Source organism: Apis dorsata, unplaced genomic scaffold (genome assembly GCF_000469605.1).
Source record: "Apis dorsata unplaced genomic scaffold, Apis dorsata 1.3 scaffold_85, whole genome shotgun sequence".
NCBI classification, from domain to species: domain Eukaryota; kingdom Metazoa; phylum Arthropoda; class Insecta; order Hymenoptera; family Apidae; genus Apis; species Apis dorsata.
In genome coordinates, this window is record NW_006263383.1 from 659,760 (window position 1) to 667,131 (window position 7,372).

The window sequence follows — 7,372 nt, forward strand, 5'->3', positions numbered from 1 at the left end:
ACGAGGACCCATATTTTTAAATTCCTTCGATGTTCGAACGCGTAATCTGACCAAAAAAACTCCGCGACAACGGTTTCGCTCGAATTTAAATTTTACAAGAATTTACGAAAAAGAAGGAGGAATAAACATTTGCTTCCAATTGCGTAAAGAATTGGAAAGATTCCATCATCCCTCGAAAGGACACAACAAGGTTTCCTCCTCCCCCTCCTCCTTCTCCTCGAGCGGAAACGTTACGGGCGATAAACTTCTTTCGTCCGCCCCTGCNGACGCAGTTTTAAACGGCCAATACCAATAATGTTTGATTAGCGACAGAGAAGCAAACGTCCATCCATCGATACTCTTTTCTTCTCTACTCTCGCGCGGTTTCGAGGGACGAGAAGATGCGAAGTTCGAAGACTAGTAGAACTAGCGGTTTCTTTTTTCTCTCTTTCTCTCTCTTTCTCTCCCTCGCTCTTTTTTATCGACCGAGGGTAACCCGGATTTTTCGAATATATTCCATCAACGTACGGAGGTCGTATATATTATACGAGGAGAATGCGAGGAACGCCTCGAGCGTGCCTGGCATTGCTTCCCTTCCCCTCTAGCTCCGCCGTGGGTGGAAGGAAGGAAAAATCGTTGCACAGTTTTTTTTACTCTACACGATATTCAATAATTCGGTAAAAATTAATCATGGAAGCTGGAAATTATACATTTTACGATATATATATATATATTTATTACAATTATTATTATTCGTAATTATTCGATTCAATCCAAACCTAAGAATTAGAAAATAGAATTCTTTCGATTCTGTGCTTATGCATTTCTTTCCATCGAACGTTTCCAAATACGAAGAGAGAGAGAGAGAGAGAAAGAGAGATGGTTCGTGTACAATCTCTTTTAAACAAATATGGCGCGTTTCTTTTCCTCTCTTTCTCTCGTTCAGAAATAAACACGGATTATTAAGATTAACTCCCTTAAAAAAATAATAACACCCCTCCAATTAACTCTCCATCCTTTCCAGAATTGGATGTGGAAGCAACAACAAGACGGGTGCAATTAAGAGCGGAGTAAGTTTCCAAGAAGAGTCCACGGGACGGTCCTCCCGCGAATTGGCCCACTTAACCCGCTTCGTCGCCCCTCCCCCTCTCCCCCTCCCTTTTATATATTATATCGGTCGATGTTTTTGCTCGAGATGGGGGAATAAGAAACGGACGCATTCGCCCTAATTTCTGGAACGAATCGAGAAGAATAGACGAAAAGTAACGTTGAATTTTAATCGTATTTTATATTAATCTTATTATTTTACTTCAATTATTATCTCTCTCCTTTAACGCAGTTTTCTCGAAACTGATTTTTCTTACGAACGAAGTGTGAGTTCTCTTCCGTTTTCACTCTTCTCCCCTCTATTTTTTAACTTTTGTCGTCTCTTGTTCGAGTTTCGTGGCCGTCGGGAGATGTCTCGATTATTTCGACTTTTTTTAATTGCAATTAATAAAATTATTTTTTTGGGGATTTGTGAAAAGGTGAATTCTTCGATTTTTGTTCTCAATTTTAATTCCAACCTTCCAAAATAATTTTGAATTATTCTCTATTCTTTCGAAACGAAAATCGATCCCTTTTTACCTCAATCGTCTCGTTATTTCGCCTTTTTTAATCGCGATTACTAAAATTATTTTTTTGGGGATTTGTGAAAAGGTGAATTCTTCGATTTTTGTTCTCAATTTTAATTCCAACCTTCCAAAATAATTTTGAATTATTCTCTATTCCTTCGAAACGAAAATCGATCCCTTTTTACCTCAATCGTCTCGTTATTTCGACTTTTTTAATCGCGATTAATAAAATTATTTTTTTGGGGATTTGTGAAAAGGTGAAATTCTTCGATTTTTGTTCTCAATTTTAATTCCAACCTTCCAAAATAATTTTGAATTATTCTCTATTCCTTCGAAACGAAAATCGATCCCTTTTTACCTCGATCGCCTCGTTATTTCGACTTTTTTAATCGCGATTAATAAAATTCTTTTTTTGGGGATTTGTGAAAAGGTGAAATTATTCGATTTTTGTTCTCAATTTTAATTCCAACCTTCCAAAATAATTTTGAATTATTCTCTATTCCTTCGAAACGAAAATCGATCCCTTTTTACCTCAATTTGAATTCACACGCATTAAGAGACAATTCCAAACAATTTCCAAGGATAGATCGATCTTCGAAAGCGCAATTCTCAACAAGGACGAGGCCTCGGTTGTCCGTCGGCACCGAGCGACAAAAGCTCGTCTCCTTTACCGACGGCGAAAATATCCGGAACGGCAAATTATTTCCAAGGTCGAGCTACAATTTTTTTTCCCCTCAACGATCCTCTTCCGCCAATACTCCAATTTTTTTCCTCTCCCTCCCCATTTTTTCGAAACGAAAATTTCCCGTTCCCCTAAACACAGAGAGAGAGAGAGAGAGATAGATAGATCTCCAAGGCCGTAACGAGCTTCGATTCTTTTTCTCCTTTTCTTTTTTTTTTTCTTCTTTTTCGTCCCTTTTCCACGCGCATCCGTGCCCTCGTGGACACGGATCCTCTCAGTTTTCGCCACGTCGTCGTCGTCGAACGTACGAACGAACGAAATTTCGATCCGAATCGAAGCGAAGCGAGGCAAGCAACGGCGCTCGATTCGATGCACGGTGTCCGACGGCGGGCAGCGCGACGCCATTTTATCCAGCTCGCGCTCGACCGCGATGGCGACCGCCTCGCTCGGTTAATTCTTCAGTTCGATGTTTTTTGAATAGGTATGTGTGTGTATATATATATATGTATATATGTATATCGTTATGCTGTTAACATTGTTTCGTTTATCGTATAATTCGTTATATACGTAACGTAGATGGTGGTAGTGGTGGTGGATTTCTTTTTTTCTTTTGAGGTAGGTTCGATGCGTTCGTATTTCGTATTTCCCGATACAACTTGCTTGTTATTCCTTGTTATTCGAGGTTAGTTTTATAGTCTCGCGTGTTTCGTGTTGTGATGGTTTATCGTGTTATTTTGTATAATGGTAGTGTTGTGCGTCGAATACGTGATTTTCGATTCGACATTTCGGGAAGAGGAGGAGGGGGAAGGAGGAAGGGGAGGGGAGTGTATTCAATATAGTTATTTTCATATTTCTTTTTTTTACTTTGTTTCGCACGAATTCAAGAGAGAAACGAGAGAGTTTGGATATTTGTTAAAATTATTTAAAAACTGCGAATATTATTTTGACGCCATTTTGGATATTATCTAACTTTCTTAAATTCTTAGATTCTTTGATCGATTGAATTTCGATTGAAGAATTTTGTTTGAATTTTCAATCGTTTCGAGAACAAGTTTTAGCAACTTTGATATAATAAAACTGCGACGTCTCGATTTCTGGGAAACTTTCGATCATTTCAAATAACCAATTCAACGAATCGAAAATCGAATTTTTCATTTTCATTATCCGCGTTCCATTTTCTTTCTTCGACACATACGTTTTATCGATACCAATTTGCGTTAAATTTGCATAAATATAGCCCGTCGGTCACGTTCTTATCTTTCTTCGCTTCTCGATACCAGTTTTCTTCTATACGCCGTTCCTAAAAATAACGAAATACGTTCTCGCTGGATATTTGTGAAAAAAAAAAACAAAAAATTTCTATTTCTAACTCGATTCGATTTATATTAACAATGCATAATTTTCAACAATTCGCAATTTGTGACATCATCAAGATTCGTCGTTCGAACGTGATAAAAAGAAAAGAAAACGAGTTAACAAGTTTCAAATGTAAAAAGTAATCTCGAATTATATTAAGGATACGTTCCTTGTTCGATTTCTATCTTTATTCTGTGTTCAGTGCAACAACGTTTCGAGAAGAGTGAAATTAATGTTCGATTCGATAAATAAGAAGATAAATTGTTTCATAATTTCAAAGATAATTCGAAACCTGTTCGTTTTATATATAAATATATAAATTAGCGTTTATTAATTTTAAAATGTGTTTCACACGGTGGAACAAGTTAAATCGTTGAAAAATTGAATGATGGACATCGCAATTATTTTTCTTAAAATTTAATCCCTAATTTCTTATGCATATTATTTACCATGGAAAAAAATGATAAAAAGTGTGAAAAGTAGGTATAATAATACCTCTATCGAAATCTAATACTTCTCTCTCTCTCTCTTTTTCTCTATTCTCAAGCTATTTTCATTGGAAAGCTCTCCTCTTGTTTCTCGTCGATTTACAACGAGTTTCTAGTTCAAGGCTTAGAATAGGCCCCTCTCTTTAATCGTTTAACCGCAAGCAGCCAGATGGTGTTTACTTGCCGAGTTGATAACATCATGGCTGCCGATGTTTGTGCAAATGTGTTATTTTTATAAAATGTAGAATGGAATTTCTGGTTTTGGAAAAGGATTTGATTTTATTCTTTTCTTTTTTAAACAAAAAAAAATCATTTGCATTTGTTCGATCAATGTCGTAATACATTTGTTCACATCGAGATGGGAAAAAGTATCCATTTAAGTATTTCCATCTCGTGAACAAAGTTTGGAGATGAATATTTTTAAAAGAAGATTCGAGGGTTAATTTTTTTTAGAGTTATTAGAGTAGAAAAAGTGATTTTAAATTCTTTTTATCGATATGATTCGAGGAATTTAATAAATGAATAGAAGATAAATGAAATGGAAGAAAGTCGTTAGGAGTTGTTGTACAAAGTATCGTACAATCACTTTCTATTTTTTCATTTGTATTCTACACGGTTTTCACTTTTCACGCGATGATAATTCGAAACGAGACACCCTGTATAAATCACATTACATTTCTCATATATATCCTTTCACATTTTCACACGTGAATATTTAATTCTCGAGACTAATTCGAAATCATTCAATTTCCAATCGAGCATATTCCACTAATCAAGATGGTAATTTGAAACTAGACACCTTGTATAAAACACATTACACTTATTTTTAAATGTTCTTTCATTTTGATGTAAATTATTTATCGTATAAAGATCTGGAAATTAATCAATTCCCAATTCTCATTATCAAGATAGTAATTCGAAACGAGACACCCTGTATAAAACTCATTACATTTTTTCATATATCCTCTCACTTTTTGGCATGTGAATATTTATCGTATAAAAGTCTCGAAATCAATTCAAAGTCATTTAGTTTTCAAACTGTTTTCTCACTATCAAACTGATAATTCGAAACGAGACACCCTGTATAAACCACATTACATATTTCTATATATTCTCTCACATTTTGACACGCGAATACTTATTGTATAAAAATCTCGAAATCAATCCAAAGTCGTTCAGTTTTTAAACTATTTTCTCACAAAGTGATAATTCGAAACGAGACACCCTATATAAACTATATTACATTTTTCCACGTTATATATATATATATATAATCCTCTCACATTTTGACACATTTTGACACATTTTGAGACTATAATTAAAAATCATTCTTCCAGTCTCTCAGGTTTCTCAGACACCCTGTATATAATTACCCATCACACGTTACATTTTTCACATATTCTCTCGTACTTCAATTTCGTATAAAAAATCTCAAAATCTATCCAAAATCGTTCAGTTTTCAAACTATTTTCTCACAAAGTGATAATTCGAAACGAGACACCCTATATAAACAATATTACATTTTTCCACGTTATATATATATATAATCCTCTCACATTTTGACACATTTTGACACATTTTGAGACTATAATTAAAAATCATTCTTCCAGTCTCTCAGGTTTCTCAGACACCCTGTATATAATTACCCATCACACGTTACATTTTTCACATATTCTCTCGTACTTGGACACTTGTGCGAATATTTATCGCATAAAGATCTCGGGGCTAATTATGGCGGTTGCACGGACACGAGGAAGGCTCTCCCGGTGGAAATGTTTGGCGAACCGCGGTTTACGAGGTGTCGTCGCTCATCGCGCAACGGCCGTTAGTCCGGTATCGCTAATAAACCCGCTTAACCGAACGCGAATATGTCGCGTTATCGAGGGAAACATTATGTCCGCGTTAACAATGGCCTCGCAATGCGGCGCGCAACCAGAGCTAATCTGTCCTCGAGTTGCCGCTTTCGACGACTCGAGTATATATATATATATATTGGAAATATTTCGTCGTTGTTTTGTTGAGTAATTTTTCGTATTTATTAAACTTTCCAATTAACAATACCTCTCAATATTTAATACGTAATTTTCGAGTCGACGGTGTAGTAGCACGTAGTTCTATCTTTAGGATTCAACCTAAAGTTTCTATTATTAATCGTTCGAGTAATATTTTTTTTTTTAAATTATTCGATCGATCGAAATTTTTCTCTCGAAGATTTTCAGCGTTACGTTTTATCGATCGAGTAGTGAAAAAAAAAAAAAAAAAAAAAAAAGTCGAATTTAAGGGAGGATAAGAAAGATGAGGAGAAATAAGATCGATAAAAATTGCAAAGAGTTTTCTAATCGGTTGGTTACTTGTTTTCTGTCCAGGTTTCCCCATGTGGCGAAGAAGAATTATCGTTGTTCGTTCACCGCCCCACCCACGGCCCATCAAAGGTGAGTACGTACAATAAAGAGTAATTTATAACTGTGGTGTGCTCGAAAACAGGTAGGGAAGGGTTAATTGCAACAAAACGAAGCGAGATGCGAATCTTGGCAACGAATTCAGTCGTTATTCAATGATCTTCTGTTTCTAACAATGTGAAAACGTGTCTCGTGAGGGACAATTTGTTCGAATCGGCCTATTTATCCGATTATCCGTGTGCAATTAATTTTTAACGGGTTACATACGGCTCTCACTCTCGATCGAAAAATCGCATTGAAATTTATTAATCGTAAAATGGAGTTGAACGAATTGGTTCAGCTATCGTATAAATCGAACGGGGAATAAATTATAAAGGGAATATTCGATGAATCGACATCCGTTTAATTATCCATAATCCAATTAATTTTTTTCACATTGTGTCGCACTTTCGACCGAGAAATCGCTTTGAATTTCCGTCAATTGCAAAAATTGAAGCAACTTTCTTTCGTCATCTTTCGTATAGATCGAAGAAAAATAAGAAATCTCTTGTATTGAAAAATTCTTCGATAAATCGAGGTTTATTCAATTACGTATAATCCAATTAATTTTTCTCGCATATCAGTTTCGTTTTTGATCAACAAAATGAAGTGACTAATCATTTCCGTCGTATAGATCGAAGAAAAATAAGAAATTTCCAATACAAAAACTTCTTTGTTAAATCGATGTTTATTTAAATACATATAACCCAATTAATTTTTCTCGCATATCAGTTTCGTTTTTGATCANTGCATCAGTTCCATTCCCAATCAACAAAATGACGAATCACTTGTTCCGTCGTATAGATCGAAGAAAAA

General features: G+C 35.4%; 1 protein-coding gene across 2 annotated transcripts in view; it reads left to right on the forward strand.

Moving 5' to 3' along the window:
* Positions 1–7,372, forward strand: part of LOC116185015 — a 108,196-nt gene that overhangs the window by 48,192 nt on the left and 52,632 nt on the right. For both annotated transcript variants that reach the window (XR_004149713.1, XR_004149714.1), the window contains exon 4: positions 6,485–6,550. The gene's annotated coding sequence lies outside the window, so the exon portion shown is untranslated. The remainder of the gene's footprint in view (positions 1–6,484; positions 6,551–7,372) is intronic.